The sequence below is a fragment of the Amaranthus tricolor genome, chromosome 3 (genome assembly GCF_026212465.1).
Source record: "Amaranthus tricolor cultivar Red isolate AtriRed21 chromosome 3, ASM2621246v1, whole genome shotgun sequence".
Classification (NCBI taxonomy): Eukaryota; Viridiplantae; Streptophyta; class Magnoliopsida; order Caryophyllales; family Amaranthaceae; genus Amaranthus; species Amaranthus tricolor.
Genome location: NC_080049.1, coordinates 16,735,757 through 16,758,841, shown reverse-complemented (window position 1 = coordinate 16,758,841; position 23,085 = coordinate 16,735,757). Strand labels below are relative to the sequence as shown.

At 35.5% G+C, this 23,085-nt stretch overlaps 1 long non-coding RNA gene across 2 annotated transcripts; it reads left to right on the top strand.

Annotated features, from left to right (window-relative positions):
- Window positions 1-9,541: 9,541 nt before the first annotated feature.
- Window positions 9,542-11,583, top strand: LOC130807805 (uncharacterized). 2 transcript variants are annotated; one of them, XR_009040659.1, is made up of 4 exons: window positions 9,542-9,693; window positions 10,732-10,889; window positions 10,976-11,039; window positions 11,129-11,583. It is a non-coding gene; the product is annotated as an uncharacterized LOC130807805 (long non-coding RNA). The 2 variants fall into 2 exon arrangements; XR_009040658.1 differs by having other exon boundaries at window positions 10,976-11,583.
- Window positions 11,584-23,085: the final 11,502 nt, after the last annotated feature.

Below are 23,085 nucleotides of genomic sequence, written 5' to 3'. Positions count from 1 at the left end.
CATAAACCAACACTGAAAGCAATATCGGGTCTACTAGCAGTTAGATATAATAAAGAGCTAATCATGCCTCTATACATAGTTTGATCAATATTTGTTCCATTTGGGTCTTCATCTAATCTAACATTTGTAGCCATAGGTGTGTTGTTGGTTTTAGCATTATTCAAGCCATATTTCTTGAGAAGTTCTTTTATATATTTTTGTTGGTGAATAAAGATACCATTAGCTGTTTGTTTAATTTGAAAACCAAGAAAGAAATTTAATTCTCCCATCATGCTCATTTCAAATTCAGTGCTCATAAGGTTGGCAAATACTTTACACAACAGTTCATTGGTGGCTCCAAAGATAATATCATCAACATATATTTGAACAACTAAAATATTCGAACCTCTATTCTTAAAGAATAAGGTTTTGTCAATTTTGCCTCTTACAAAGTCATTTTGAATCAAAAACTTTGATAGTCTTTCATACCATTGCCTAGGAGCTTGTTTCAAGCCATAAAGAGCTTTATCAAGCTTGTAGACATGATCAAGACAAGAGGTATTTTCAAAGCCTGGGGGTTGTTCAACAAAAACTTCTTCATCAAGAAAACCATTTAAGAAAGCACATTTCACATCCATTTGAAATAATTTAAAGTTCATGAATGCAGCAAAAGAGATTAAGATTCTTATAGCCTCTAACCTTGCTACCGGAGCAAATGTCTCGGTATAATCAATACCTTCTTGTTGATTGTATCCTTTGACCACGAGCCTTGCTTTGTTTCTAACAATTATTCCATGCTCATCTAGTTTATTCCGAAATACCCATTTCAAACCAATTACCTTTTTGTGTTTCGGTTTGGGTTCCAAGTGCCATACTTTATTTCTTTTAAATTCATTTAATTCGTCTTGCATGGCCACGATCCATTCGGAATCCTTTAGAGCTTGTTCATGATTCTTGGGCTCGAGTGATGATAGGAACGCAAAGTGTGCACAAAAGTTTCTCATTTGAGATCTAGTTTGTGTTCCTTTATTCAAATCACTTATAATCAAATCAAGAGGATGATAACTTTGATATTTCCAAGGTTTGGGCACAAATTCTCTTGTGGGAACAATAGCATGTTCTGGTTCATCAGCTTGATCAATATTCTGTTCAGTTACTGGGTCGTTTTGCTCTTCTGTGGGAACAGGTGGATAGGGAACAGTCTGTTGGTTCTGAAGTACTGGCAGTTCCTGATCAAGACCGTTCCTTTCTGCCTCTTCTGGGATCAGCTGTTCACCTGCTGTTCCTTGATCTTGCATTTTCATTTCTTCTTCATCATTCTCTAGATTTGCAAGACCTATCTTAAAATTATTTGTATCCTGTTCACTTGACAAAAAGTTAGTTTCATCGAAAATCATGTGAACAGATTCTTCCACGCTCATTGTTCTTTTGTTATAAACTCTGTAAGCCTTACTATGTGATGAGTAGCCAAGAAATACTGCTTCATCACTTCTATCATCAAACTTCCCTATATTTCGTTTTCCATTCACATGAACAAAACATTTGCATCCAAACACACGAAAATAGGAAATATTTGGTTTAACACCTTTAAGCAATTCATAGGGTGTCTTTGACGTGATTGGTCTTATTAATACACGATTCAAAATATAACATGCAGTATTAACAGCTTCGGCCCAAAAATTTCTAGGTAGATCACTAGCAATTAACATGGTTCTAGCCATTTCCTCTAAAGTTCTATTTTTCCTTTCTATAACACCATTTTGTTGTGGTGTTCTTGGTGCGGAAAAAGTGTGACTTATTCCATGTTCATTGCAATAACTCATAAAACTTGAATTTTCAAATTCTTTACCATGATCTGACCTTATGTGAATAATTTGATTATTGGTAGATTTTTTTATTTTGTTTGCGAAATAAACAAACTCATTAAAAGCTTCATCTTTACTAACTAAAAATAAAGTCCATGTAAATCTACTATAATCATCAACAATGACAAACACATATCTTTTGCCACTACGGCTTTGTATCCTCATAGGTCCACACAAATCCATATGTATTAGTTCAAGTGGTTTAGAGGTGGTCACAACATTCTTTGGTTTAAAAGATGACCTAACTTGTTTTCCTTTGGCACAAGGATCACAAATTTCATTCTTAAGGAATTTTATAGCTGGTAGTCCTCTAACTAGGTCTTTTGATCTTAATGCATTAATCAATGTATAACTATTATGACCTAGACGCTTATGCCAAAGAAGTGAGTCGTCTTCCATAACACTTAGACTGGTTTTGGGAACAGTGTCCAGGTTCACTACATAAGTGTTCCCTTTTCTGATTCCCTCAAGAACGATGTCTCCTGTGTCATTCCTAGAAATAATGCATTTTTCAGAAGTAAAGTTCACAGAGTTACCTTTATCGCAAAATTGAGAAATGCTAAGTAAGTTATGTTTCAAATTCTCGACTAAAAATACATTATCGATAGCATAAAAACATGACCTTCCAACTTTTCCTTTGGCGATTATTTCACCCTTCATATTGTCACCGAAGGTTACTGTTCCCCCATCATAGGCTTCAAGTGAGAGAAACTTAGATTTGTCACCCGTCATGTGCTTGGAACACCCACTGTCGAGATACCATGAGCTGTTCCCCCTCACTTGGACCTGAAAAAAATTAATGGTTAGTTACAGGAACCCAGACTTTCTTGGGTTCCTTGTCGATTTTGCAATAATCATTTTTCTTATTCTGAATGTTATCGACGTAGTTTCTGTTGGAGACAGTGTACTGTTCCTTTTTGGTGCACTGGTCCTTCAGATGACCAGTTCCTTCACAGAAGGAACAGAATCTGTCACTAGGAAGATCAACGTAAGCTTTCTTCTTCTTATTATTCTTAAAGTAATATAGGTCTTTTGAATTTTTACTTTTGGCATCTTGAATCCATTTGGGAGTAATTTTGATTTTTTCTTTTTCTCTTGAATTTAATTCAAGCTTATCATCATTGTTACGGTTGGATTCTAGATTCAACTTTAAATTTTGAAAATCGTTGCACAAATCTTTAGTAGATGCATCATTCAATTCTTTATTCAAGCCTAATAATTTGTATTGCAACAACTCAATATTAAGAATAACATTTTCCTTTTTAATTCTCTCCATATTTTCTTTTAGAATTATGTTTTGATCCAACAAACCGAAAAATCTGTTTTGGACATCGTATCTAAAGGTGTTTATATAGGAGACATGGTCTTTGCTTACCTTGAGTTCCTTTTCTAATTGGAGACACTTAACATTGCAATTTTCAAGTTTAGCTTGTGTCTCCTTTAGGAACTCAATTAATTTATTTTTACTTAAATTGGATGGATGGATAGAAAATGAATTAGAAGTATTTACCTGCTTTTCCTTGCCTTCGTGCGTAGCCATGAGACGTAGGTTAGCTGCTCCTCTTCTTCGGGAACAATAGTTTCATTTTCACTTTCAGTTTCTCCCCATGCAACAATCATGGCCTTGCGAAAGTCGGTCTTGTTAAAGTTTTCTTTGTTCAAAGGTCTTCTTGAATCCCTTGTCTTTCCCTTGCCCTTTTCATTCTTCCACATTGGGCACTCCTTGATGAAGTGTTTGGTACTTCCACATTTGTGGCATTCAAGATTGGTTTTTGTTCTTCTTTCTTTGTTGTTTCTTTGATTTGTATACCTGCTATTCCTGAAGAACTTCTTGAATTTTTGTACCAGTAAGGCAGCCTCTTCCTCATCGCATTCTGACTCGTCCTGTTCCCCAACTGCCAGGGCCAGTCCCTTGTTCCTGGAACTGTCGGTTGTTCCCAAATGTAATTCATGCGTCATTAGGGAACCAGCCAGCTCCTCTAGATTAAACTTTGTAAATCTTTGGACTCTTGTATAGCAGTAACCTTGGCCCTCCAGCGCTCATCTTGAGGAAGGCTCCTAAGGATCTTTCTTACTTGTTCATCAGTGGGAATTATTCTTCCACGAGAGACAAGTTCGTTTGTTATGTTGGTGAACCTAGTGAACATCTCTTGGATGCTTTCTCTTGGCTACATAACAAATCTCTCGTATTTAGACATTAACAAATCAATTTTGGACCGTTTGACTTCACTTGTTCCCTCATGGGTAACAGCTACCAGGTCCCCAATTTGCTTAGCAGATTTGCACCCCATTATTCTATTATGCTCGTTTGGTCCAAGCCCACAATGAAGTAATTTTATTGCAAGAGCATTTAATTCCATTTTCTGAAAATCTTCTTTTTCAAATTCGGTTATGGGTTTGGGAACAATTTCATTGTTGGAGTTAGTAGTGGTTACCTCAAAATCTCCGATTTCGATGACTCTCCAAACTTGATAATTTTCTGCCTTGATGAAGATCTCCATCCTATTCTTCGAGTAAGTATAGAATTTACCATCAAACATGAGCGGTCTTTGAGTAGAGTATCCTTCTTCCATTTGCTCGTTCATAATTGACATTTTTGGGAACACCAGAATCTGCCCTCAGGGTTTCCTGATCTTCTGGGAACAGGGCTCTGATACCAGTTCTTGATTCAATTAGGAAGGGGAACAACAACAAGAGAGGGGGTGAATTGTTGTTGTTACTAGTTTAAGCGTTTTTACCCTGTTTTTGCGGAATTGTATAAAATAATAAAGCTTAAACTTAGAGCAAAATAATAAAAGAGAAACACACGATTTTTACGTGGAAAACCTTTTGGGTCTAAACAGAAGGAAAAAACATGACCCCTTGGGATTTATAAAAACTCCACTATGTTTAAGGCAATTAGTTACAATTACAATAAACACCTTACTTCACTCGAAGCGAATCTACTAGGCCAACTCTTCTCTCTCAAAATGCTTTACTCAAAGCAACAAACTTAGCTTCACTAAAAGCTAAACTCCACACTAGCTTCACTCAAAGCTATTAAATTCCCCCTTAGACTCACCCGAGTCTAATTACATGTACTCACAAAAACCCTTACAAAAGTAATGAAATTCTCTAAAATAAATCAATGAGTTGCACAAGAAAATATTATGAATTAATTGGCAATTTTAAAAGCAAAATATTTCTTGTAGAATTTCCAAAAATAATCGCATGAAAAATAACAAAGTTTATACATTTTTTCTCTCAATGCATGCGCTTAGGAATAGCCGAGTTCATTAGCTATTTATAAAAAATAAAATCTCTAAAAATAGAAAAATATTCCAATCCATTATTCCCTGTCAAAAGATCATGGGAATGATGTGGATTAAACTACCAGACGATTATTTCCACAAGCCTTAAATAAATCAATCATACGTTTAAAACAACAGTAACCGATGTTCCCTAATAATAACCGCTGTTCTCTTAGGCAGTAGTTTCTTCAGCAATAGTTCTTGTTCCTATAATAACGGCTGGAACTTTATGCTAAATATAGAAACGATTGATCTTTACTAAAAATAGAAACGGTTAGGCTTTACTAAAAATAGAAACGGTTAGGCTTTACTAAAAATAGAAACGGTTAGGCTTTACTAAAAATAGAAACGGTTACCTATTACTATTCTTAGAAAACGGTTATCTAAAACTACTTTTAGAAAACGGTTACCTATATACTAATTCCAGAAAATTCCAAAGATAGCTGAGACTTAATTGCTGTTCCTATATTTAGTAAATCCAATTACTTACTAAGTATAGCGGATTATTTTTAGAAAACCACACGTAAAGAATTTTTAGAAAAACTTTTTGCCAATTAACTATAATAACTAAATGCAACAAATTAATTTAAATAAATTAACTAAAAAATAAAAATCAGAACTTATTAGTTAACGTAGGCTGACTTTAGTTTGGGAACAGTGCGCTGTCTCCAAAATTCAATTTTGCTAGAACATCCAACCTGGGAACAGTAGACTTCCTGTCTCCATTTAATATCCCAAGTGATAAACTCTTCTAACATCTCTTGAATCCTTTAGACACGTACATTCCCACGAACAAAGCCAAAGGTACTATCAACGATCATAATTATAATCGGATATCGACCTGCACACAATCTCTAAACACATATTTGCTTAAGTGTAGTCATCATCAAAACTCAAGAGGTCCAACACTTATTAATAAAGGGATTTGTTGAGAATTACTATGACTAGAATTGTCAATATAACTTGGCGGCTAGGACAAGTTTTGGGGTAGTACAAACGCAAGTGACTATTGACTCGATACCGGAAAACATTGCTCTAAATCCATACTCACAGATGGTGTACGACACAGCTGCTAGTTGTATCATGGTTGTAAGAATCACACCAAGATGTCTATGATAGATCAAGTAATAAACTTAAAGATCGACTTTTGTGTGCCCGAAAGATTATACGACGAGATATACTCGTTAGTCAAAGACGTTTTGCCTGAAGAGAATACAATGACAAACAATTTCTATGGACATAAAGAAACAAATAGCTGCCCTCAGTTTACCTATGCATAAGATTTATTGTTGTTCAAGCAGGTGCATGATATATTAGGGAATCAATGAGAATACCAATCAATGTCATATATGTGATACATTTTGATGAGGAAGAAACAAAAAGGGTAATAAGGTTTCAAGAAAACAATTTCATTATACGATTCAGTGACAACTGCTAGTCACATGAGATAACATGCAGAGCACTTTACTGAGGAAGGAGAGAGGAGTCACCCATATGATGTTGAGGCTTGGTTGATTTTCAATTCAACATATCCAAAATTTTCCAGGGAAACCAAAAATGTGAGAATTGGTTTGTGTACGATTGGTTTCAACCCATATGGAAATTCAGGTCAACAATACTCATCATGGCTTGTGACCATTACCCCATACAACCTCTCACCTTGAATGTGCATAAAGAAGCCACACATGTTTCTTACTGTAATTATCCCTGGCCCAAGTAATCTAAAGCACAACATTGACTTTTACCTTCAACCGTTGATAAAGGAGCTGGAATTTTTATGGGAGTTTGGGATTCAAACATTTGACGTCTCAAAGAGAAAAACCTTTCAGCTCCGAGCGGCACTGATATGGACAATAAATGACTTCCCTGCTTATTCGATGTTATCAGGGTGGAGCACAACCGGAATTCATGCTTGCCCGTACTGCATGGATGATTCACAAGCTTTTTAATTGAAGCATAGCAAGAAAGTGTGTTGTTTCGATTGTCATAAGAGGTTTTTAGACATGAGCCACCCCTATAAGAGAAATATAACTAATTTCAAGTACATATTTTTTTTTTGGATAAAGGTACATATTTTTAATTTGCTTCAATATGAATAGTAATAAAATAATAGACAAACATTAATTTTTGTTTCAGGTCCGGCGTTGTGGAAAAAAGAGATTTCCCTCCAATTCGTTTGAAATATAAAATTTTAGTCCAAATAAAACAGTTTGGTTTTTTGAGAATGCATGAAGAAGATGCAATAGAACACAACAAGGAATGTAATAAGTACTCCGCTAGTTGGAAAAACGGAAGCATATTCCGGGATTTGTCATATTGGAAAAGCAACATGATTCGTCACAATTTAGATGTCATGCACATAGAGAAAAACGTATTTGATAACATTTTCAATACGTTGATGTGTGTGCCTAATAGAACAAAGGATCATGTTAAGGCAAGACATGATTTACACGATCTTGGCATATGTTTAGAATTGCATCCTTTAGGTATGCATATGATTATGTTAAATATTGATTAAGTGAATGATACTTTAATGTTTAATTCCAAAAGCAGCAAATACATTGAATGAACAACAAAAACATGCTCTGCTTAAGTGGTTAAAAACTTTGATATTTCCATATGGTTACGTGTCAAAATTAGCAGGGAACATCGATATGGCTAACCATTCATGAAAAGTCACTATTTCCATGTTTTCATGCAACGCTTAATACCGATTGCGTTTTGTGAGTTGCTGTCGTTGAAGGTTTTGGAAGCTCTGACCGAGTTGAGTTTACTTTTTAGAAGTTTCACCACTATAAAAGTAACTTTAGACGACATGAAGAAGTTGGAAGAAGATATTCCAGTTATCTTATGCAAATTAGAGATGATATTTCCTCCAACATTCTTTAATAGCATGGAACATCTTCCTGTCCACTTGGCATATGAGGCTAGGGTTGATGGTCCGGTAACTACAACATCTATTATGTGAATGGCTATAGATTCCACACAATGTCTCATGCTGCAAATAAAACTACAAACAACAGTGGAGTATGCGTTAAATCGGATGAGCACAGTCTCGATGAAGAAGACTTTTATGGTCATTTACAGGAGAATATAGAGGTTGAATATCCGGTAATTTCTATCAAAAGCGCCACGCTGTTCACATGTCATTTGTATCACCCCACAACCACCGAATATGGGCACGAGACAAAAGTTCACAAACGTTACAAACTTGTTGATATACATCATGGCCGATCATATCGAAAGTATGACCCATTTGTGTTAGAAAGTCGGGCATCAAGTATACTACCTATCATATCCGAGTACTCGACAAAGCATATTTCATTGGAAAGTAGTGTGTAAGGTAAAACCAAACAAATTCATCATTCGAACACAAAAGGATTCAATGGAAAGTGTGTTCCAAGATGAAGATGGAAAGGTTATTGCGATCGAAAAGATGTATCAAATGAATCACTTCGCGATTCATCAAGGCTACTTCAACAAGTGGAGGACATCAATATTGCCGATCAAGATGATGATGGAGATGTTGATATGGAGCTTGTACTTTCTCAAGATGAAAAAGTCGATGATGTCAAGCTTCTTTAGAAGTCGAAGATTATTGTAGTAAAGATGATTGATTATTATTCAAAATAATAATAATAATTATTATTATCATAAATTAATAATAACAATAATAATAATAATAATAATAACAACTACAACAACAACAATAATAATAATAATAATAATAATAATAATAATAATAATAATAATAATAATAATAATAATAATAATAATAATAATAATAATAATTATTATTATTATTATTATTATTATTATTATTATTATTTTGAATAATAATAAGAATTAGCAATAATAAAAATTAAGTATTATAATCATAATTATAAAAAATATCAACTATAATTATATTAATACTAATAATAGTAATAATAATTAGTAAGAATAAAAATTAAAAAAAGGAAACACCCTTTTTCTTAATAATAACAACATTTTATAATAATACTAATAATAGTAATCTTAATTAGTAAGAATAATAAATTTATAAAAAAGAAACGTGTTTTTCTTTAATAATAATATTTTATAATAATACTCCCTCTGTTCCTTTCTATTTGTCTAGTTTAAGTTTTTCTACTTTAGGAGAGAGTAATTTAAATTTGATTTTTAAAGTATATATGAAGACAAAATATATTAGTGTGAGATCGTGTTAGATTCGTCTTGATGCAAATAATTTTAATATATAATTTTTATAATTTTTTTATGATGCATACTAATAGATATCGAGAATCAAAATTTGCTTTAAAATGCATACAACAATATAAAGATTAATATTAATTAATATTAATATGAATAGTTAATAAAAATAGAGAAAAGAAACGTCCTTTCTAAAGAAAAGCAAACGTCCTCTTAAGAAAAAGTAAAAGTAAACGTCCGTTGCATAAAACCATTCAGTTTCCTTTCTCCCTTCCGTGCTCGTTTGCCCTAATTCATTCTCTCACCCGATTTTAAGTCTCATAAACTTGGATTTTGGTTATTTTTCGGCACAACTCATCAAATTTAAGGTATTTTCACGATTTTGTGTTTTTTTTATTGAATTTACATGTCGTACTTCCACACGCTCTTTGTTTATGATGTTCATTAAATTTTTATTTGTTATTTTTCGTTTTATTTATGTAATTTACATGCCATACTTCCACACGCTCTTGGATTGATAATTGATATGAAGATAGTGTAAAGATATTATTTGTTCTTATGTTGATTATTTTTTTTTGGGTTACTGAAGTTTATGAAAATATACAAAAATAATAGGGTTAGTGGTTTTTTTTTATATTTTTCTGTTTTTTGTCCTTAGAGTGATATGACTGGGATGGAAATAGTGTAGAATTATTATTTTCAGGTTTAAAAAAATTATATTATTTAATTTATATATAAAACTCTATCAAAGTTTTATTAACTATATTAAATTATTGTGAATTTAATTAGTAAATGGACAGTAAAAATAGTTTGTCGCCAGTGTTTTTAAATGACTATTTGGATCCGCACTCTGATGCCGCCAATCTTAATCAAAATGATCCAAATATTAATAATCATGTGGATGACGGGTCATCAAGCAGTGATACTAATGGAGATAATGATGGTCATGACTTAAGAAAACTTGGCTACATGAAAATATATGTTAGTAAATTTAATTATTTTAATTATGATTTATTATAAAAGTTAGTTTATTTTATTTGCATTTTACTTTTGATTTAACTGTTGGTAGTGAAAGTATCAACAAAATTTGTAATTCATTCAAAAAAAAGATCCAACTCGATCCAAATGGATAAGGGAGTTACACAAGAAATGAAAGACTTTTACTTTCATGAATTTGAGGTAATTTTCAATATTTAGTTAATTTATTTTATAATTATAATCAAATATATTTTATAATAATATATTTTGCATCAAAAATAATCCAGAAAAATACAAAGGGGATTAAAAAATTAATGCAATCGTTAAGGATCAGTGAACAAGAAAGGCTAAAGTCCATTATGTTGATATGATTTACTGCTATCGAAAAGCCTCTAAAAACAATCCCAATTAAATTCCAATATCTGTAGATCCTAACTTATGGGCGGCATGGAAAGAAGCTTTGAAAAGTCCTAAATTTGAGGCAGCAAGTTCTAGAAACTCTGCAAATCAAGGCAGAGGAAAAGACAAAGCTGAGTCAACTCACATTGGAGGTTCTATATCACATGCGTGAACCATGCGAAAGTTGGTTAGTTATATCTAGTTGCACATTTCATATTTTATTAAATAATTATTATAGTCGACCTCCGTCTTATAAGGTCTTTGTAAAAACAGATAGATCGATCGATGATGAAACCGGACTGCTGAATGGACTAACGACAAGGCTAAAAGAATTCATGTAATTAATGAAAATATTTAATATTGTAATATTATAACATTAGTTATTTATTTAAAACACATTTTAATATATCTTTTTTTATTTGAAAGAAGAGCATCTTCGCATTCATTTTGAGAATGCAGAACGTGATGTCAGCCAAATTTATTTTGAGGCAATAAAGAATGTGGATGCGACGTCTGAGAAAAAAAACAAGGAAAAGAAAAGAGGTTTTGGAGTGGGGTCCACCTCACAAATATATTATCCTAGCGGCGGCAGTATAATTTCATCACAGTATTCTAACGCACAACCTGAATATGGTTCTATTCTTGATTCAAAAATGACAGAGTTTGAGGCTAGGCAAAAACAAGCCTTTGATCAATTGTGCGAAGACTTCGCTAAGGTTTCAACAATGTAGGGATTGAAAATCATCAAAGGACACTTGATACAATTAATATGGAAAGAAATCAAATGCTTCAATTTATACATCATCATTATCAGCCGCGCCAAGTTCGCCATCCTTAGTTTAATTTATTGTAATGTTATTGTATAATTAGTTTAGTTGTAATTTGGCAAACACTTATTGTTTATGAAGTATAATTTAGTAATTCATTTGTCTATTTTATTTTTCATGTTAATTTAATTTTAAGCATTAATAACCAAAAATACCTAAATACTAAAATTTAAACCCTAAGCTACATCGCAACAAAACATATATTGCGACGTAAATTTGACAAATATAATCTATCAGACAGCAACAAAAATTGCGACGGATGATGTTATCGCAATTATTCTCATGCAGACATCGACAGAAACTACGACGGACGAAGATGTCGCCATTTGGTTTCTAAGGTGCGATGAGATTTGTGACCTTATTTGGTTTCTGCGACCTTATTTGCGACGAAATCCTTTATTGCTATTCTCTGCGACGGATTTTGGGTTTTAGCAAAGAACTTTCCCATGTCCTATATAGCAACAAATTTTGCAACGATGAAGGCCTTTGCGACGAAGTGTATAGCGATGGACGTTTTCCGTCCCACTTCCGTCACTATATGCCTTTTGCAACAAATTTTGCGAGGAAAACCTCTGTCACTATTTAAGCATTCTTTTGTAGTGAGAACTTGTTAACTCAAACATATTTGGGTCGATCAAGCAACATTCAGTAAGTGGCCTACGATATATGATCACCTTCATAGAAGATTATTCTAGATATGTCTGGGTAGACTTCATGAAGGAGAAATCAGAAGCATTCAACATATTTCAGTAGTTTAAGGAAGCAATTGAAAAAGAAGTTGGTAGAAAAGTGCAATGCCTAAGAACAATCAATAGGGGAGAATATACATCAGCTGAATTCTTTCAGTATTGTAAGATTGCAAAATTCGATACCAACTCACTTGTCCAAACACTCCACAACAAAATGGAGTAGCAAAGAGAAAGAATCGACTGGTAGAGACATGTAAAAGCATGCTACATGCAAAAACGTGCCACCACCTTTTTAGGTCGAATGTATGAAAGCAGCAACACATGTGACAAACGGGTTACCACAAGCAAGGCTAGAGTTTGTCTCCTTATAAGAGAAGTTGGGGAAGATGAAGCCAGTAGTGAGCCATTTCCAAGTTTTCGGATGTGTATGCTATGTGTTCGTTCCTGAGCAACTATGCAACAAATTTGACAAGAAGGCGATCAGATGTATCTTTGTGGGATATGATGATCAAAGGAAAGGTTGGAAATGCTGTGATTCAACTACAAATAAGTGTCATGTGTCAAGATGTATTATTTCCAGACTCGAAGGAAATTGAGGATAAGCTTCTAGAGAAAATTGAGGATCAGTCTAGTCAAGATGGTGATCCAGAAGGTGAAAGTTCTCAAACTTCACCAAAAGAAAACAAGAAAATTCCATGGAAGACGGGAGCACATCATAGAATTCTTGAAGAAGAAAGGTCAAGTCAGATAGAAAATCTCAAAGAAGAGGAACTTCGTCTAGTCTTATGTAGATCGATCAGACCTCAAAAGCCTAATCCAAAATATGCTAATTCTGCAATGGTTGAGGATGTCAAAGAGCCAACTAGCTATGATGAAGCAGCTCGAAGTAAAGATTAGAGGAAAGCCATGGAGGAGGAAATTCAAGCTCTACACCAGAATCAAACTTGGGAGTTAGTACCAACACCCAAGGGAGTTCAACCTATTTCCTGTAAATGGGTGTAGAAGGTGAACTCTAAACCCGATGGTTTCATTAAAAGATACAAGACACGACTGGTAGCTCGAGGATTTTGTCAGCAATATGGGTAGGACTATGATGAAACATTTAGTCCAGTGGCAAAGATTACTATAGTGCGTGTTTTACTAGCACTTGCGTTTAGTCACTCTTGGAAGCTTTGGCAAAAGGATGTTAAGAATGCATTCTTACATGGTGAACTAGATAGATATATCTACATGGATCAACCTAAAGGGTTCGAGAGGCAATCTCATCCAAACTATGTGCAAGCTAAAGATGGTGCTTTATGGTTTAAAGCAAGCACCATGAGCATGGTATGACAAAATAGCATAATTATTACTATAAAGTGGTTATTCAATTGCACTAGCTGATTTGAGTTTGTTTGTGAATGCTCGAGATTTGTTTGTGAATGCTCGAGATGAAAAGTTGGCGATAGTTCATATTTATGTTGATGATCTTATCACAACTGGAGATGATGAAAGGGAGATCCAACAGACAAAAACAAATCTCTCAGTGTGATTTCAGATGAAAGAACTTGGAGAACTGAAGCATTTTGTTGGTCTAGTAGTGGAGCAAACTAATAATAGGATATTTCTTTGTCAACAGAAATATGCCCAAAATCTTTTGGATAAATATGGAATGCCTGGCTACAAGCCAACCACAACTCTAATGGAGGTTAATGCAAAACTATGTTCGATCATAGGCAAGAAGTTAGAAGATATGACAATGTATAGACAATTGATAGGAAGTATAATTTATCTCACGCTAACCCGACCAGATATTACCTATGCAGTTAGTGTGATTAATCACTAGTGGAAAAAAACGTATTTGCTGCTCATCATTTGCTGCGGTTTTTTTGTATTCGCAGCAATAAAGAGGAAAATTAATAAGAAAAAAAAAAAAAAACTATAAGTGCTGCGGTTAACCATAAAACCGCAGCAAATAGCCTTCAAAACTCATTAATTGCTGCGGTTATGGCCGAACCGCAGCAAATAGCCCTTTGGAAATTTGTTAATTGCTCCGGTTATTCATGAACCGCAGCAAAGAGCCTTCAAAATTAACAAAATTGCTCCGGTTTCTTTTTAACCGCAGCAAATAATCTTTGGTTTTTTAAGAAAACCCGCCATATTCACAAAAACCCTCACAAAACCCTTTTATACGTACTCTCAAAAACGATTAAACTACTGCTGCTGCTTTGTTCTTTCAAACGAACGAATACCCATTCTTTGTTCTCTCAAAACCCATACGTTAGCTACTGTACTGCTGCTTTGTTCTCGCAATCAAACTACTTCTGCTGCTTTGTTCATCTTCATTTTCATTCACAAACCCAGAGCAAACGTTTGCTTCTTGTTCTACTGTGTGCGCATTCTTCAAAACCGTTGTTTGAAACCAAAGGCATTTGCTTGTTCATCTTCAAAACTCACAAATTAAGGTATTATTTCTCTTTTTAATTTCAATAAGCATTGAAATATCTCATTGTAATTGCTTACTGTTCTTGTTGAAAAAAATATAAATGGGCATGAGAAATGAAAAGGTTGGTGTTGGTTTTTTAGCGTTTATTCACATATGCCCTTGATTATTTGTTGATAATGATATTTCGACCGATTAAATATTATAATTTACTTGTGAGGGTTGTTCTACTTCCAAGATGAGAACTGGTGGGGGACTGTTTGACGATGTTTCTGATGATTCGTGAAAAAAAAGATAAGAATATGTAGCTGTGTGATTTTTGCACTACTTGAAATGCTTGGCTTTAGTGGATAGGTTTCAGTTTGTGCTGATTCCTTTGGTCTTGATTTGGAGTTTCATCCAACTTTGAACTTTGGGTACGAGAGGATGGAATTTAAGTTCTCATGTTTCTCATCGAATAACTGATCTCGTACTGTTGGGATTAAACTTTTATAAACCTATTTTCATTAGTATTACTCCCTTTACTCAGGTTTGATGACTGGATTCATTGTCTTGCATTAGCATTGCTTTGTTCTTGTTGCTGGTCGCATTTAATGTCAAAACCCTTCTGTTCTTGTTGCTTTGTTCTAATGTAGATCATGATCAAAACAAAGAATGAAAATATCGTTTAGAGATAGGTATGGTCTGTATGATATGTATGATATGGGCTAAATGATCTGTATGATATGGTCATCTTATTTTAGAGATAGGATTGCATATAAAATATCATTTATCCAATCTCGATGAAAAAAATATATATATATACATATATATATATATATATATATATATATATATATATATATATATATATATATATATATATATATATATATATACATATATATAAATATATACATATATATATATATATATATATATATATATATATATATATATATATATATACATATATATATATATATATATATATATACATATATATATATATATACATATATATATATATATATATATATATATATATATATATATATATATATATATATATATATATATATATATATATATATATATATATGGCATGTATTGTGAATTACGTTTAGATGATAGATACTACTTACTAGATAGACTATGGCATGTATTGTGAATTGGTTATAGTTGTGTTAGAGAACTACCCACTTGTGATCATCGTAGAATTAAAAGGGTCGAGGGAATGAACGATATATTAATAGTGCAACTTGAACTTTGTTAATGATAAGTAGACTATGAAATGTATTGTGATTTGTTTAAGGTTAAGTTAGTGAGCTTCTCACCATCTTGATTTTCACTTGGAAAAGTTAGAGTCAATATGTTTTTAAGAATGTGGTTTGTTGTTTATTATTTATATTGTGGTTTGTGGTTTGTTAATTAATTATTAGCATATTTAGTAAATATGTTTATTATAAATAAGTATATATGTTTAAAAGTTGTGTATTAATTTTGTTTTGAATCAATTAATCACACTAATTAGGATGACAAACGATCGTTCTTGGATGTATGGAAGCATTGAATCGTCGGAATTTATTGATGGCGTATTAGAATTTTGTAGTATTGCGGTTGAACATCAAGTTAGGACGGGGGGAGTTGGTTTTTATTGCCCATGTGTCAGTTGTGGCGATGTATCAAAGGTAGATAGTGTTGATATCCTTAGGGAGCACATACTTCGACGTGGGTTTAGGCCTCAATATCATGTTTGGGTTTGGCATGGTGAGGAGGGAGTTTACAAAGAGAAAAGTGTTGTTGAGGACGTCAATAATGTGGCCGATGTCAATGAGGATGTAGTAGATCATGTTGATGGGTATGAGACAGATGAAGAGAATGTCGATGAGGATGTGGATTGTGTTGATGAGATGATGGAGGGAGTCGAGGATGAGTTTGGAAAACGTCCTCGTGTTTTTGACTTGTTGACAGAGGCTTCTCAAAAGCCTTTGTACCCTGGATGTACAAAGTTCACCAAACTAACAGCAGTGTTGACAATTTTCAACATTAAGTCAAAGTTCAATTGGAGTGACGCTAGTTTCACAATGTTATTAGAAGCGTTAGGTGAGTTGCTTCCTGAGGGAAATGAACTTCCAAAGTCGACATATTATGCCAAAAAGCTCATGTGTCCTTTCGGCTTAGAGTACCAAAAGATTCATGCGTGTCCGAATGATTGTGTGTTGTATCGGAATGAAAACGAGAACTTAGAAGAGTGTCCTAGGTGTGGGTTATCGCGCTACAAGCGTAAAGGGGCTCGGGATGCTAAAGGGCCCGCAGCTAAGGTATTGTGGTATCTTCCAATAATACCTAGATTCAAGCGCTTGTTTTCTATAAAGAAAGATGCGTTAAATTTGAGGTGGCATGCAGATAGGGTGAAGAAAGGTCACTTGCTCACACATCCATCTGATTCTCCGGAGTGGAAGAGTATTGATAGGTTGCATAAGACTTTTGGGGATGAGGTTCGTAATTTAAGGCTCGGACTGTGTACGGATGGAATGAACTCGTTCGGCAATCTTAGTTCTCAACATAGTACTTGGCCGGTACTTTTAGTGATCTATAATTTGCCACCTTGGTTGTGTATGAAGCGTAAGTACATAATGCTTTCGCTTCTTATCTCGGGTCCTAAACAACCTGGCAATGACATAGATGTGTATCTTGCACCTCTCGTTGAGGATTTGAGAAAGATGTGGGATGAAGGCGTTTCAGTGTTTGATGCATATGCTAATGAGGAGTTCACCTTGCGTGCAATGCTTTTATGCACCGTTAATGATTTTCCGGCATATGGCAACTTATCGGGGTATAAGAACAAAGGGAAGAAAGCATGCCCGATATGTATCGATGACATGGAATCCACGTGGATTCCTAAGTGCAAACACGTATTCATGCACCATCGAAAGTTCCTCCCACGAGACCACCAATATCGTAAGAAGAAGAAGTTGTTCAATGGGGAGGTTGAGGACCGTGTAGCTCGTCGACCGTTGACCGGTTATGAGGTTTATAAACAGGTTAAGGGAGTTGAGACTGTATTTGGTAAAACGGGGCAAGTGCAAGGAGGTGAAGGCCGATTATGGATAAAAGAATCAATCTTTTGGAAGCTTCCATATTGGAGAGATCTACAGGTTAGGCATTGTCTTGACGTTATGCATATAGAGAAAAATGTATGCGATGCCATACTCGGGACTCTCATGAACATTCCGGGTAAGACAAAAGATGTTAGGGCCGTGCGAGATTGGTTTGAATGTGAGGGTCTTCGTCCGGAGTTGTGGGCACATGTTAAGGTGAGTAAGAAAAGAAATAGAGCTGATGATGAAGTTGGTGGCAGTAAGAAGAAGATGCTTAATGACAAAGTTTATTTGCCTCCAGCTTGCTACACATTGTCCAAAGCAGAGAAGCGGACATTTTGTGAGTGTTTGTATGGCATTAAGGTTCCGTCTGGGTACTCATCCAACATGAAGAGATTTGTTAGCCTAAATGGTGAGCTGAAGTTGGGAAGCATGAAATCTCACGATTGCCATGTAATGATGCAAGTGTTCTTACCAATTGCAATCCGTGGAATACTGCCAAAACATGTGAGATATGCTATTACCGAGCTATGTTCGTTCTTCAACACAATTTGTAGTAAAGTTCTTGATCCCTTTAAACTTGATGCACTTCAACTCGACGTGATTGTAACTTTATGCAAGTTTGAGATGTATTTTCCACCTTCTTTCTTTGACATAATGGTTCATCTTATTGTCCATGTCGTTCGTGAGATCAAACTTTTGGGTCCAGTTTTTTTAAGGTGGTGTTATCCTTTTGAAAGACACATGGGTGTTTTACAAAACAAGGTGAGGAATCCAGCACAACCCGAGGGGAGTATGATTCAAGGCACTGTGAGCGATGAGATTAGTAACTTTATAGCCGAGTATTTGGCCATGGCAAAGCCTATTGGACTTCCCACCTCTAGACATGAAGGAAGGCTTGAGGGAAAAGGAACAATTGGCTCCAAATCGGTCACACCTCCTCGAGAAAGCCTTCTACAAGCACACTTGTATGTGTTGCATCATATTCCGGAAGTTCATCCTTTTTTGAGTGAGCATTTTGATATATTGCGCGCAAAACATCCTTCTAAAGGGGATAGGGCATTGATGCAGTTGCATAACAAGACGTTTATTAATTGGTTTCATAATCGAGTAATATGCGAAGAACTCAAGGGTGTATCCGAAATTGTTAAGTGGTTAGCTTTTGGTCCTCGTGATGATGTCAATAAATATGAGGGTTACTATGTCAATGGCTTCACATTTTGGACTGAGGGTCAAGACAAGAAGTCATCGTATCTACAAAATAGTGGGGTTTCTATCTTGGCGTCATCTACATTTTACGCGAGTGCGAAGGATCAAGCGCCGGTTGATGCTAAATTGGTATACTACGGGCGGGTACATGAAATATGGGAGCTTGACTACTCTACTTTCAATATTGGTCTTTTCAAATGTAAGTGGGTAGATAATAATCGACGATGCATAAAAAATGACGACCCTTGTGGATTCACTCTTGTAGACTTAGCTCGTTTGCGTGATAGTGAGGAGTCATTCATACTAGCCACACAAGCCAAGCAAGTATTCTACATTGTAGACCCGTCTAATAAAAAATGGTCTATTGTTGTACCGGGAAAAAGAAGCATTCTTGGTATAGGTGATGTTGAGGATGAGGAAGAATATGAAGCTTTTGAAGACTCCCCTCCCTTTATCAATCCAATATCAGTGGATCAAGATGATGTAGATGATGTAGATGTTGGTTATATGCGTGTAGATCACACGGAAGGAATACATTTGAATTAAGTGATTCACAAGGTATGAATTTAAAGCTTTTAAAAGTTTTTTTGGCACTTGGTTTGTTTTGCATGAAACTTTGCACAGAACACTTATTTGTTATATATTATTGTGTTGAACGTACGTATTAGAATTGTAAATCATAGTCATATTCTTAATATTACTTAGCTTATGTTCTAATATATTTCTATTCATACTCTTTCAGGTACTGATATATAATGCATCTATTCAGAGACGAAATTGTTCCCGAGATTGAGACCTCGGATAATGAGCATCGTAGTTACGACAGTGAAGAGGACCAAATTGTGAGATTCGAGCGTATGGCTGAAGACGCTCCACCTCTAGACAATGATTTTGAGACTGAAGACGCCCCACCAATGGATGCTACCACTACCAGTAAGAAAAGAAAAGGGCGAGGTCCTACGAAAAACCTCAAAGTCACGGAACCAATGCATTTGGAATACAATGCATTGGGTCAACCCTGCGGAAAATGGCGTAGGCAATATGGAAAACAAGTGGGCCTATGTATCCGCAAGATTTCCATATTGCACGCATGGAACGAGGTTCCAGAGGGTTTGAAAAACTCTCTATGGAATGATACTGTGGTAAGCAACTGTACTATTTTTACTCATTTAGTTTCATTTTAAAATTAATTTAATTGACAGTAACAAATATAAATTTTTTTTGTAGAATCTTTTCCACATCGAGAGCGATGAGGACAAGAAGAATGTGTTTCTTTCAGCTGTTGCTGAAAGATTCAGAGATTTCAAATCCAAGCTAGTAACTGGCTGGATTACGAAGACCCGTGCCCGTACGACCAAAAAGGTCAAAACGGGAAACAAAGGTGGAGAGCAAGCACCTTCGAAGATGCCCTACGAAATATGGGGTCACATATCGAAGAGGGATTGGGAGGCCTTTGTTGCCAAAAGAACAACTCCCATAGAAGTTGTAAGTATTTCATATTATATTATAGTTTACCAATTTGAATTTACTTCTTTTGATTCAGTCATTAAACTAATACATGACATTTGATTTCTATTGATTAATTAGGAAAAGCGTGGTAAAGCTTCAGATTCTGCAAGCAAAAGGAAGTTTTACCATCGCTTAGGCCAGAAAACGTACGATGAGGTCCGAAAAGAGTGGGTGGATGCGGGTTTATACCCCAATCAAAGTTCATCCACACCCTCATCTACGACTACCTCCGCATCCGTACATACTCTTGCTGGAGATCGAGTGCGTGATTGGTATTGCGGGCTTCATTCCCGAGATGCTAGTGGTAAATTTACCATTAATGATCCGGGAACGAAGAAGGTTGCTGATGCTGTGGTGAGTTTTGAAATTATTAAGTATATTCTTCATTTGTTTTGTATTCTTTGGCTTTGATGTACTTATACTAATTACTATATATGTCACTTTTTATTTGAACAGATGGGCTGGAAGGAAAAAGAAGCTACGGGGGAATTCACCCCAAAAGGCAATGTTGACGCATTGCATATGGTCTTAGGGAAAGACCACAGTGGGCGGGTAGTCGGAAAAGGAGGCGTCCGCGTGGGGTTACAGAAGGCATTCGGCAAAGAGTGTGTTGGTACTCAATCCCGAACGGCACTGCGGGAAGAAGCAGCAACCCTCCGAGCGGAGATTACGAAGGACGTTCTCGCGAAGTTGGCCACCGTGTTGCAAAAGATGGGTGCACCCATTGTGGACTTGGCAGACCTGATTGTCGATGATCAGGGAAGTCAACATGGGGATTCTAACGCTTTGGTCGAGCCAACACCCGAGCCCAGTACCCCCGTAGCACCCCAGCTCTTTACTAATACCCCCGTTGCTCAAAATCCGGAGCCAACTCCGGTGCCAGTGCTACAGGTACATAGTTTTTAAATATAATAGCACTTATTAATTTAAATTGCAACGCGTAATTAAAATTTTATTATGATGCTTATTATACTAAACGACACCATTTTCAGGAGGCGACTCCTTGTTCTCTTTTGCTGCCTCAGTTAGGTGTTGCTAGTGATGGCGACTTAACTGAGGTTGCATATGGTATGGCACAGCCAAATAAAGAAGGCCAAACAGTGCATTCAGTGCCTGTTACAAGTGGCCACATCAGTGTGGCCGTGGAGACTATTGTAAAGGGGTTTGAAGATTTCTCACTCCCAATTCCAATGCCAGCATGGAGCCTTGAGAAACTATCAGACGCCCTAGGTAGTTTCGTCACATGGCCATATGCTTGGGTCCGATTCACTAACACGGTAAGAATCATTTGTACCTTATTTATTTTTATTTTTTTAATTGCATGCTCACACTAATTTAATTTTATAAATTGAAATAGCAAAAGAGTCCAAAGGGATCTTGTAGAGAGGTCGGTTCCTCAGCAAAGATGTCGACTGGGTCAAAGTCGATGCCAAGCACTCCAATTTTGACTGATGAGGAGCTAAAAGATCTCTCTCAAGATTGCAAATGGCTGCATTATTGTGCATCTCGCATAAGTGAGGAGGACCCAATCATGTTGCCCCTGCTGAAGGAGCAATACTGCTTTTCAGAAGACCCGTTTGTAATTATTTGTCCTAGTGACATCGGGCAATTTTTGAGAGGAGAGATGCTGAACGTAGCTCTTTTCCATGTGTACATGAGGTGATGTTCATTATCTTACAAGTTAGGCATTATTGTTTAATTGTTTTAATGACCGAATTACTAACAAAATTCTCTTATTTGTGAGTTTAGTGCGGTTTACGAGGAGGTAAATTCTTGCGAACCTCCAATAAAAATTGGATGGTTTTGTCCGGAGACGATTTCGGGTAGTAAATGTAGAAATGATCCAGATGCCGTCAGAGCATACATTGAAACTGCTTTGACTAATTCCCTTGCATGTAAACACACATTCATTCTGGCTCCATATTGGGAAGAGTAAGTTTTATTTTTGAAATTGAACTTATCTTTTGATTTTTAAAGTCACATAATCTCTAATTTGTTGATTTTAAATTTGTGCTTGTAGTTTGCATTGGATACTTCTGATCATATGTCCTTTAACGAACACCGTGCACGTCTTCGACTCATTACAAAAACCTAACAGCCTACCTCGCAACACAAGATTCAAAGCATTGTTGAATGCGTACGTAATATTAATTATTTTACCAATTTGATTTAATTAAGTGTTATATATATATATATATAAATGGTATTACTTTTCCCATGCGTTTCAGCGAAATGAAAAGAGTGCGTGGACAAATGGGATCTACATCCAGAGCCACATTTCCAAAATGGATAGCAAGAAAGGTACACAAATTCGATTTTATGGGTTTTGTATAGGTTTGGTCAAATGATCATGAAAAGAACACGAAACAACCACAAACACTTAAACAAAATTCTGATCTAGCAAACTGTCGACCAGCCCTCCTTCGGCTCAGCTTCTAGGAGTCCACGGGGATTGTTAGAATGGTTTTAGGACCTTGATAGCTAGATCCAAGTACCAAGATTCCATTTCCACTTTAGCCTAGGTCCTAGATGCATAGGTTTGGTCTCCACGTGTCGTGCAAGGTGGTCTGGTCACTAGTTTGATGCTGTCAATTTCGCGTTTTTATTTGTCAATTTCGCGCGTAAAGTAGGTCAAACATGGTTT